The 12,500-nt window shown below is 47.6% G+C and overlaps 1 protein-coding gene across 2 annotated transcripts in view; it reads right to left on the minus strand.

Moving 5' to 3' along the window:
* Positions 1-12,500, minus strand: part of LOC135105147 (uncharacterized) — a 307,777-nt gene that overhangs the window by 86,160 nt on the left and 209,117 nt on the right. For both annotated transcript variants that reach the window (XM_064013200.1, XM_064013199.1), the window contains one exon: positions 516-572. The gene's annotated coding sequence lies outside the window, so the exon portion shown is untranslated. The remainder of the gene's footprint in view (positions 1-515; positions 573-12,500) is intronic.

Consider the following 12,500-nt stretch of genomic DNA (forward strand, 5'->3'; position numbering starts at 1 on the left):
ACACCCTTGAAATCCCAACAACTTTACGAAAACACCCTTGAAAACCCAACAACTTTATGAAAACACCCTTGAAAACCCAACAACTTTATGAAAACACCCTTGACAACCCCAACAACATCTATCAAACCACCCTTGAAAAACCCCATCAACTTTCCTTAAACCGTACTGACTGAAACAAGTCGTAGGGAGGCACTGAAGCATTAGGGAATACAGTCAGTAATCTCTAAAGGATCCCGTGACACTTACGTACTTCTAACGGAGACTGTACTGTTGCCAAAATTCTAACCTAGTATGAGATTAAGTAATGGAAATGCAAAACTGCGTGTGTATGCATAAGAGAGAGAGAGAGAGAAAGTTTATTTAACCTTTTATAACCTAGAGATTAACGTTTTTCTATAGTCAAAAGGGTTAACCAATATTCTGCCTACTGTTTTTTTTTTCTTTCTTTTTTCATGCATTTCTTATACCAGGTAACCTTCTCCACTAGTACACGTAGCACACCAGCACTAACTTACCCTCGTGGTGTGGTTCCTGGGGCTCAGGTCACCCGCCACAGTCCCGAAGATGGTTGGCTGAAACAAGCAGACAGGCAGCGTGAGGGAAGCCAAGCCACAAGCACATGAACATACAAACATACAAACATACGCGAACACACAGCCACATCACAATAGCGGCGTTAACATAAATAAGATTAAGGGTAAATCTAACATATGATAATAAAAGTGACAGGCATTTTAAATTGATATGACACACAATATTTCACTTAACTACGGCAGGCTTGTGTGTATTAAATGATTGAATGCTAGTGATAGTGCAGGGACACTGGAATGCACACACACACACACACACACACACACACACACACACACACACACACACACACACACACACACACACAAAACACGTCAGGTTAAAATTCCTGTGACAGATTGGGCACGTAGCACTTCCGGGGTTAACACACCCACCCACCCACCCACCCACACACACACACACACACACACACACACACACACACACAGGGAAGAAATATCACTACAAACAAACATGCAAACATTAACGTGCAAATACAAACAAACAAAACACACACACACACACACACACACACACACACACACACACACACACACACACACACACACACACACACACACACAAGCACAAAGAAAAGATTAATCTTCAACATGGAACATACAAACAACACAAACAAACAAACGAACAACAAACATTGATGCTTCTGCTGATGCTGGATACAGACGAGCGAAGTCAACAAACATACAAACACACAACACACGGATTGAATTACATGGCATCAAACGAACGAACAAACAAACGAACGCAAAAAAGCAATGAAGATAAACAAGAGCAGAGAACAAACAAACATACAAACAAGATGCAATTTCTTTTCTTCTCTCTGATGAAAAGGGGAGGTATGAATCTCTCTCTCTCTCTCTCTCTCTCTCTCTCTCTCTCTCTCTCTCTCTCTCTCTCTCTCTCTCTCTCTCTCTCTCTCTCTCTGCACCCTAGCACAAACAGACCGCCCCTCGCCGGAAGGTTTCCCGCGCGGGGCCAAAAAATAAAACGTTTGGTATTGTAGTATCATTTTTACGTAAATAAATACTGACAGGTCAATCCCGGTTATGGAGAGGTAAATAAACAAAGAGATTGTGTACGTGTGCGTGTGTGTGCGTGCGTGCGTGCGTGTATGTATGTGTGTGCAAGAAGTATCTCAGTATCATTCATTCAACTGTGTATTTTCCATCAAGCCTAGAGTTAAATACACCCTTTCTTCTCCCCCTCCCCCACCAAAGATACCAACCTTCACCTCCCCTCAATACACTAGTCCATCAGTTTCCACGTCCTGTACTGGCCAACGTTGCAGTGCCTCTAGGTGTCTGGTGGAGCTTCAAGGCGTTTTAACCAAATCTTTCAAGTCTAAGGGTCGTTTTCTTTCTTATACGCGTGGCAGACGGTACAGAAGACAGAGGGAAGGTAAAGAAAGGTCTGTATTTTCCTGCTCTTAAGGTTGCAAGGGAAAATGTTTGGAGAAGAGAAGGTCATTTGGTTCCGGAGTTGCTATACTATTCCTCTCTTTGTATTTTGTTTTACCTCTGTGTTTTTGGGGCAGGAGGGGCAGGAAGAGGTCAGACAGCACGATTCCCTTCCTCTTAATACCAGTGGCCGCCCCCTCTCGCCCCACCAAGTCCCCTAATAGCTTCCCACCTGGCCCTGTGTCACGTGCAAGGGTGTCACTTAAGCTCAGTGTGCGTGTCTCTGTGTGTGTGTGTGTGTGTGTGTGTGTGTGTGTGTGTGTGTGTGTGTGTGTGTGTGTGTGTGTGTGTGTGTGTGTGTGTGTGTGTGTGTGTGTGTGCATGCGGCGCGAAACTTTGCTCAGTATTAATGGTACAAGTTTCCATTCGTTCATTCCTCATGAGACTTTCCAATAATGAAGTGCGGGCTCCGTGTTTGCAGGTGGTTGTGGTGGTGGTGGTGGTGGTGGTGGTAGGCTTGTCCCGAGGCACCACTGGTCTTCCTTCCCACGCGCTGCTTCTCTTTGCCCCGTACTATTCTGAAACGCCCTACTGTCTCACCACGACCATTTTCAAAGGCCACAGAGATGATAACCCGGTTTCTCAAGTGTTTCTCCTGTTAATAACGTAGAAAACTTGTTAATCTGTCACTAGAATTATAAAAAAACACCCATGTAGCTTCAAGCAGAGCCTCTTGAAAGTAGTGTTTCAAAATATTATCCTTTTCTGTCCAGCTTCCTTCCGCGGCGACTTTGAGCCGGACTTCTCTCCCTCGCTCTCCCTCGCCCGAGCAGCCGGCATTAGGGCCAGACCTCCAAAGGGACTAATGGTCTGTGTGGTCTGCAGGCCGTGTAAATCTCCGCAAATGCCTGTAAATCTGCTCAGTCCTTGCCCGCTCCACCTGCTGCTGCTGCTGGCGGGGAGGTCAGGCCAAGGGCGGGGTGCGCGTCTTGGCGTCTGTTTCAGATTAGGTGGGAGAGTGCTGGGTGTGCGGGGGAGAGTGGGTGGATAGTGTATGGATTGGGGGTGAGTGGTGGGTGGATGGGGGGTGAGTGGTGGGTGGATGGGGAGTGGTGGATGGATGGGTGGTTGGGTGGTGGGTGTCTGGCGCCGCGCTGCACAAGACGCGCCTTCAGCATCCCCAAGAACAGCCTGACGTCACCCTGGGCTGTCACTCCTCAGCGTGAAGAGGCGGGCAGACGGGCTGTTGTTGATTCGGGAGGTTTCCGGCGCGATACTGCTGTGTGGGCGTCCAGCAAGGCAGTGCAGGTTCATAATACTAAGAAATTTATCCTGAAACCCTCCGCTCTCTCACCACGACTACTTTCAGACGCCACAGAGATGATAAGCCGCGTTCTCAAGAGTGTTTCTCCTGTTACTAATGTAGAAATACTGTTAATCTGTCACTAGAACGATAAAAACAAAATTAAAAACCAATGTAATTTCAACTGAAGCCTTTTGAATGTAGTGGAGATGCGGCGCTGTGTTTCATAATACAGTCCTGAACTACTCAGAATCCTAATAGCCCCGCTCTGCCCTGCCCTACCCTACCCCGTGCCTGCCTGCCTGCCTGCCTGCCTGCCCCGCACCAACACACCTGTCCTCCTGTGCTGACCCAGACGCGGACAGATGCTAATGAGGTTCAGCACTCAGTAAAAACACGGCATTTCAGTCACGGCTCATTGAATAACAAATAAGTGACGGCTGCAAATGTACGCCGGAGAACGTTGCTGCTCATTCCATCCGCTGCGTGTTTAGACCTGATTAGCCTCTGCCCGGGACCTGGGGGATGGGGATGGGGGGTGGGGGAAGCTGATGCATGCTACTCCCTATGCCGTTCTCCCTCCCCCATCCCCCACGCTGCAAGGCCTAGGGGAGAGACTTTGCTCCTGGTACAACAACACGGTGAGGGAAAAGTGAAATCCAATCCAATAATGTTTCCGTGTTTTGCTTTCTTTTTTTTTTCCTTTCTTTCTTTGTTGTGGCTCAAGGGAAAAAAAAAGTTATGCTGTAATTTCAGAGTACCATGTGAAAAAGACACCACTGACAGATAAAAAAAATAAATAAATAAATGAATCAGTAGTCTAAATATTCTATGGCTTGTTTTTTATCTTGGCCCTGTGAAGCGCCTCATATTACGCAAACTGAATAAAAAAAGTATGACAATAGCAGCCAAATGAGGAATCAAATCATATAAAGCAGGAGGAAATGAAGGGAAACGTCCACGAGTGAAATGATTAAGACTGAGATGAGGACACCAGCAGAGGTCACGCGGCCCACTGATCACCTTGTATGGGCGGTGCAGGAGTGCGGGGGGAGAGGACGAGGGGATGAGGGGGTGAGGCTCCTGTCGGCGTGCGGTCCTTATTTGTTGTTGTTGTTCCCGCCTGGATGGCACCGCGGGGGAAGGGAGAGGGGGAGAGAGGGGCTGCTGTGACCGCCGCCCACGGGGGAATATATTGGCAGCCCCGCATATAGCGCCTGCTGGGGGCTGCCAAGGTGTCATGTGATGCGTGACAGGCCTACCACCGCCGCGCCGCCTTACTTGACACACCCAGCCTCCTCTCGTCCTCTTGTCCTTGTCTCCACCATGACGTCACCGCCCCGCCGCCCCACCACCCTCCCCTCCTCGCTGTTGTATGTCTTTCCTCCCTAGATAATTTTTTCCCTTAGACATTCCCTTCCTGGACATTCCTTTCCCTGACAGATCACCCGATGGACACATTTCTCAATATTTCTAGTTTGTGAACATCCACCTCTATTAATCTCATGGCTCTGATTTAAGGTAACAAACTGATGATTGAAATTAGTTATATAAATGGCTCAAGCTAGAATAGATGTTTGGTTATTCTGGGCTGAGTAATGGTTAGGTTAGGTTAGGTTAAGTTAAGTTAGGTTAGGTTAAGATAGGTTAGGTTAAGTTAGGTTAGGTTAGGTTGGGTTAACTTGGGTTAGGGTCAAGTTACATTAGGTTAGGTTGGGTTAGGTTTGGTTTAAGTTAGTTTTAGATTACGTTAAGTTAGGATAAGTTAAAGATTAGGTTAGGCTAGGTCAGGTTGGGTTACACTGGATCAGATTGAGTTGAAGGCTAAAAAACCAACAGATAGAAAACGAGAGAGAGAGAGAGAGAGAGAGAGAGAGAGAGAGAGAGAGAGAGAGAGAGAGAGAGAGAGAGAGAGAGAGTAAAAAGGAAACAATGACGCGGGGAAATAAAGAGCACTGTGGCTGCCAAGGGAATTATAAAGTCATAGCGTGCAACAATTTAGTGGGTTCACATTTGGCGCACTGCATCATGGGAAGGTAAACAAGTGCATGGAAATAGAACATGGCGACCAATGCGTGATGTTTCCTTCTTTCCCTTTGCCTTTGTTTCCTCTTGTTTCCCTCCAATTGAGAATGACCCTTTTGACCTTTATATTGGGGCTGGCACCTCAATGGATCTTTCTTTTTGTTGTTGTTGTTGCTGTTGTTGTTGTTGTTGTTGCTGTTGTTGTTTTGCTCCTAAATTAAAATAGCTTTATTTTTTTTCTATATTTTTTTTTATTATTTTTGTTTCTATTTTGCTTTTATTTTCATTTCTTTCATTTTTACTTTCGTTTCATTTTTTTTTATTTTATTTTTCTCCTTGTTTTGTTTTCCCCCCATAATTTTGCTTTCCTCTTAATTCCATTTTATTTATTTTAACTTCCCTTTATTTCATTTATTTATCTATTTATTTATTTATTTGTGTGTTTCTTTACCTTTGTTTTTCTTTTCCCCTTTTTAGTCTTGTTTCCCTTCCTCCTCCACACCTTTCTTCTTTCCCCTTCTCTGGCCGTTATTGGATACTTCCTCTTTACACCTTTTATCATCACCTAATTCTCTCTCTCTCTCTCTCTCTCTCTCTCTCTCTCTCTCTCTCTCTCTCTCTCTCTCTCTCTCTCTCTCTCTCTCTCTCTCTCTCTGTCTGTCTCTCTCTCCAAGTTTGCATTTTCCTTCCCTCTTCTTTCCATTCCTGTCACTTCATTTCCATATTCCTCTTCATTCTGCCCACGCTCCTCCCTCTTCCTTTATTTCCCTTCTTTATTATCCACCCCCTTCCCCGTTCTTCGTTTTCTTCCTCCATTTGGTGTGTTTTGTTTTAATTATTCACCTCATCATCCTTTAATTGTTTCCTCCTTTGCATATTCCTACGTTCTTTCTCCTCCTCCTCCTCCTCTTTCCCCTCCTCTTCCTCTTTCCAGGCTTAACACTCTTATCGCAGCTTGCTAAACTCCCATTTCTAAGTCCCTGCTGTGTGTGTGTGTGTGTGTGTGTGTGTGTGTGTGTGTGTGTGTGTGTGTGTGTGTGTGTGTGTGTGTGTGTGTGTGTGTGACAGGAATTACAGATGCAAATTGAAATATAAGGCTGTCACTGATGTCCGGTCTATCAAAATGGTTGGTTAGGTGCAATATATCATCGTTAAGTGCATTATTAGTTTTTTTTTAATCACTTGGAATCACTACTACTACTACTACTACTACTACTATTACTACTACTACTATCAGAATTAATGCCACTAATACTTTTTTCCTCTTTTTTTTTTTTTTTTTTTGCCCAAGGGAACAAAACAAGTGAATGACAGGAACTCCCAAATATTGTAGTCACGTACCACAACCATTCAAATCACCACCACATCATCACTACCACCATACGAACCACTCCGATACACCATACCATACCACCACATCAGAACCATTTACATCACCATCACCACCATTACCACACCAACACCATGATATCCACCACCACTACCCCACCTACCACCACCACCACCACCACCACCACCACTCCAGCTGGTAATATCACCGAGGAAACTCAGGGCTCCCAAACACGACACAACACGTTCGTCACACATATTACTAGCAATAAATCGCATCACCTGCCCACTCCCCCCAACCCTACAGTGTGTCACCCCCCTAAAGCAACACAGCTCACACCAGACCCGTAACACAGTCCCCCCCTTACAGCCCCGTCAAGTAAGTCCCATTATCTCTTCCCCCTACCCCCTCCTTCAAGTACCCACCACAGCCCCCAACCATGACAGCCCCAGTGAACAGCCCTGCCGCACATCCCCGCCGCGCCTCAAGATTGGCACTAAGAGAGGTAAAGTTTTATCGCTTAGCTGTCTGTTCCCTCCCCGCACCTTCCCCCTCGTCAGGTATTGGTGATTTGGTGGTGCGGGATCCCTCCTTCCTTCCCTCCTTCCATCACCACTCACAACTCGCGCCGCTACGCCAGTCAAAGGCTCCACGCGTGAGCACTCGCCACGCTCATCATGCCCGCCTACACGCCTGTAAGATTTATTGTTTATCTGGTAATGGGTACTTGGTCTTTGATTGTTTTGATTATGGTGGATGTTGTGTGTGTGTGTGTGTGTGTGTGTACAGGGTGTGTCGCATGCCGGCGTCATGTCGGGGTGTGCTGCGCGCCAAGCCAAGTGTGTCGCGTGCTAAGTATACCGCGTGCTGGGAGCGGGGTGTGCTGGTGTCGGGTGTTGCATGAAGCAGACACGCTGCCTTGAGGGGCAAGTGCTGGTTCAGGCAACAGCTGCTGCTGGGCCCCCACTCCCCTCCCCCTTACAGTACTGCTACTTCTACTGCTGCAACCGATGCCGCTGCTGCTGCTGCTGCTGCTGGGCGGTGCGGGCATAATTTAAGGGCAGACGGGGGTCGGCGCCCCTCTTCCAATACACACCTGTTGATGCTGGTCCTCCACGCTGATGCCAGAGTCGTCACTGTGAGTGTCGGGACCGCTGCAGCCACGCCCCGCCCCCGCCACACTGTCGCCAAAGATGCCCCGTCCCATCTTGGCAGGCACGGGCAGCGGGGAGGATGGGGCAGGCGTCGGCGGGGCGCTGCGGCGGCGAGGTGTTGTGGAAGAATCCCTCTCGCGGGAAACGTGGCGGGACGCGGGGCGGGAGGAGGGGCGGGATGGCGGCCTGAAGTACAGGCTGAGGACATGGGCGGCGTCCTCCGTGGGATCGTACAGGCGAGCAATTAGCCGCTTCCTCCTGTCCAGCAGGCGCCGCCGCACCTCGCCCCCTCGGGCCGCCACGGGGCTCCCTGCAGGCCAGATGGCACCATCAGCCGCGCCAGTCCTGCTCTGGCGAGTGTCAGCAGCAAGGCGCTTATCGGGCCACCCGGCACTTGTAGCGGTGGGCGCCGGGCTGCTGGGGGTTGAGGGGGCGTCAGCGGGGGTGGGGGAGCGGCGGGGGATGGAGGCGTGGCAGGCCTGGCACTCACGGCGGGCCCTCGGTGCCTCAGCCTGGCCCTGTCCTCAGCAGGGCTGCCACTCCTCCTCTCGGCGCTGACAGTGCTGGTAGCGCTGGCAGCCTCCCCCGGCCTGGCGACATCCCGCCTTTTTGATGGCGTGGTGCCCCGCGGCGGTGCGCGGCAGGAGGGACACCAGCAGCCATGCCGCCACCAGCCACGCCACCAGGATGGCCGCCACCACCGCCGCCAACATGATTCCCGCGCCCTGTGTTCTGGCTTCCTCCCTCGCCACTCACCTCGTCCATCAATCCCTCAAGTCTCTCCTCCACCAGTCCCTACACTCCTCCTCCTCCTCCTTCTTTCCCACAGTTCTCTCTGCCTCTCCTCAAAATTAATGTCCCTCCTCACTCACACTTTATCTTGTGATCTCTGCTTCACCCAGGAAAGTTCTCCCTGAAAATCAAAAATAACTTTTAACCCCGTGCAGATAGACCACCAGGCACTGTGACGACGACCACGACAAATACCACCAACAATAAGACACACCTACTGGAACCACTCTCCCACTAACGAAAAAAATAAAAAATAAATAAATATAAATAAATAAAATAAATAAATAAAATAAAATAAATAAACCAGGCCTTCAATCGGCACACCTGCACATCAACATCAACAGGTGCACCGCCACGACCTCCTCCTCCTCCAGTAGCAGGTGACGTGCTTCGCCACTCACAATGTTCCCCGGGAGTGGTCCAGCCGCAAGCAGGTCGTTGCCGCCCCCTGCTTGCGCCTCTGACTAATCTCCCGGCGATTAATTTCCCCGGCGAGTCATTTAGAGAGGCAGCTACGAGAATTTTCCGCGCGAGAAGTCCTTCCTGAGAGACACTACTTCGCTCCGGATTGTTTTCCCTCCCCCTCCCCTCGCCCTCCCCCCACCCCCCACCCCCTCCGATAAAAATAACGGCAGTCCCTGATGGCTTCCACACGCCTCACGCATCTGATTTCCCTTAGTTCTTTTTTCTCTCTCCTTCTTCCTCTCACTCTCTCTTTTAGGGGGGAGCGAGAGTGAGAGGCACTTATCTGGGAGAGGAATGATGGAGCGTGTCACTGGATGCATGACACACACACACACACACACACACACACACACACACACACACACACACACACACACACACACAAACACACACACAGGACAGGGAGAGAGGGAGTGGTGATGAAGTGTCTTTCAAACTAAAAGACTAAATAAATGAGTAGTGGACATGACACTTCTGAACAGGAAATAAGGAGGAGGAGGAGGAGGAGGAGGAGGAGGAGGAGGAGGAGGAGGAGGAGGAGGAGGAGGAGGAGGAGGAGGAGGAGGGGGAGGAATGTTGGCGAGAAATATTTCCTCTTGTTTCATTCTTTCTCTTCGTGTTTGCAAATATTTGGATCCACTAGTACACGGAGGTAGCGAAGGGTGGAGGAGGAGGAGGAGGAGGAGGAGGAGGAGGAGGAGGAGGAGGAGGAGGAGGAGGAGGAGGAGGAGGAGGAGGAGGAGGAGGAGGAGGAGAGCGTAAAGGTTCGTGAGGGAAAAGAGGGATAACTGTACAGGCGGAAGAAGGAAAGAAGAGCGAAGGGAAGGGGAAGGAAGAAGTGACGGGAAGCAGACGATAATGGTGATGACATACGCCTATCTCTCTCTCTCTCTCTCTCTCTCTCTCTCTCTCTCTCTCTCTCTCTCTCTCTCTCTCTCTCTCTCTCTCTCTCTCTCTCTCTCTTCCATTCTCATTTCATTAACAAAAGCTCTGTGTGTGTGTGTGTGTGTGTGTGTGTGTGTGTGTGTGTGTGTGTGTGTGTGTGTGTGTGTGTGTGTGTGTGTGTGTGTGTGTGTGTGTGTTTACCTTACTCTGTTCACCTAATTACAATATGCAGAACCTGAACTATGAAACAATGAGCTTGTGTTATCATTATTTCCTTCATACGTATCTCACTTATAATGATTCTCTCTCTCTCTCTCTCTCTCTCTCTCTCTCTCTCTCTCTCTCTCTCTCTCTCTCTCTCTCTCTCTCTTGAAAACGTAACCCAACAACGAATACTTGCCCCTCCTACACCTAACCTAACCTAACCTAACTTAACCTAACCTAACTTAACCTAACCTAACTTAACCTAACCTAACTTAACCTAACCTAACCTAACCTAATCGGACTTAACCTAACCTAACCTAACCTAACCCAACTTAACCTAACTTAACCTAACCTATTGACCTAACTTAACCACAACACCCCAAATAACTCACACAAGAGCCTGCTACACCCCCTTAACGACCTCCACTAAGCACCCCAGCAACTTCCACCACACCTTGTTGTTACACGTTAAGGAGACCAGATGCACAAATCTTTAAAATAACACCAACATTTAGCACGTCGCTCATCTCCGAGGCTCAAAACACCTGGTGGTTGGCTCCGTGTAAGATCAATCTCCTCTACTTGTTTCTGTCCCTCGCATCTTCCTTTTGAGTCCCATCCTTCGCACCTCACACGCCACCAATCCATTAACTCCATATAACTGAGCACAGACTTATATAAAAAGGCACTGGTTTGAAATTCCTGTATCGCATCGATCCACGAACTGAATCTGAATGGAGCTTATCATTTGAAAGGGAGGAGAACAAAGTCACAAATAACGAGCTTTTCAAATGGTAAGAGGAGGAGGAGGAGGAGGAGGAGGAGGAGGAGCAGGAGGAGGAGGAGATTGTGATGGTTAGTGGAAAAATGGGAGTGGCTGTGATGGGAGAGGAGGGAGAGGAAGGACAGCAATGAAATGGGAGAAAGAAAGGGCGAGGAAGGAAACAGAAGATAAAGAAAGGGATAGGAAGAAAATGGGAGAGGAAGAAAGAGGTGAGGGGGAAAAATAGGAAGGAAGGAAAGAGGAAGCAAGGGAAAGAGTTTGTGACGACAGCAATAAAGTGAATTCAAAATCAATTCCATGTATTTCTGAAGCATCCTGTATTTCAACCAACATCCTTCACTGACACTAATTATTCAACCTCCCAATCTATCTTCCACTGTAGCAAGGCGAGTTTCTTTTCCATCTCGTAATTAACTGAGTATTCTTGTACAGGGACTGCCACGTGAAGGCCTGGTGGCTTCTTGTAGCTTCCCCTTATTTTCTTGTGTTCTTATTTCAACTAACACCACACACCACCATTAATATTTCACCTTTCCGATGCTTCTTTCACTATGGCAAGGTTGAGTTTCCATCGTGAAATCAACTGAGAATTTTGTACATTTCTTTTTTCAGGTAATTTTCTTTCTATCGTAAAATAAACAAATAATTCTCTACATTTTTTTTTTATTTTCCAGGTGATTCTCTTATCGTGAAATTATCCAGGTATTCTGAACATTCCAACTGACATTTGACATCGCTACTATCAAAATTCAATCCCCCCAATGCTAATTTCACAGGAAGAAAGTCACATTTTTTTTCTCTCTCTCTCTCTCGTAATTAACTAAGAATTCTGCACATTTTTTTCCCCAGGTGACTTTCTTTCTATCGTGCAATTAAGTAAGTATTATCGTACATTTCATCCTCTGCTGTGTCTTGCTCGTGCATTCATGGTTAGCAGTCAGTTCATCAGGTCTTGTCAACAGATCCTGTTTACCCGACTCTTTCCACTCCATTTATTGCCTGAAACATCATGATTAAATCTCTCTCTCTCTCTCTCTCTCTCTCTCTCTCTCTCTCTCTCTCTCTCTCTCTCTCTCTCTCTCTCTCTCCCAAAAGGTAACTCAAGCTTCTCCGTTTTCTTTTTATTTTCTTTATAGGGTATCTTTCTCAAACTTCCTATATTTTTTTTCTTCTTTTCCTGATTCCTCTCTATATCTTTCCTAATTTTCTTGACGTTTGGAAGAAGAGGAAGGAAGGAAGGAAGGAAGGAAGAAAAAACAAGCAAAACAAGAACAAGATGAAATAACAGTAGCAATAGCAAAATCAGTAGTAGTAGTAGTAGTAGTAGTAGTAGTTGCAGTAGTAGTTGTAGTAGTAGTAGTAGTAGAGTAGTAGTAGTAGTAGTAGTAGTAGTAGTACCACCACCATCACAACAAACAAAAATCCTCAGACAGACACGATCTACATAAACAAACACTGAGTCACTGTTTACCATAGAAGGGAGAGAGAGAGAGAGAGAGAGAGAGAGAGAGAGAGAGAGAGAGAGAGAGAGAGAGAGAGAGAGAGAGAGAGAGAGAGAGAGAGAGAGAGA

Source organism: Scylla paramamosain, chromosome 11 (assembly GCF_035594125.1).
Source record: "Scylla paramamosain isolate STU-SP2022 chromosome 11, ASM3559412v1, whole genome shotgun sequence".
NCBI lineage: Eukaryota > Metazoa > Arthropoda > Malacostraca > Decapoda > Portunidae > Scylla > Scylla paramamosain.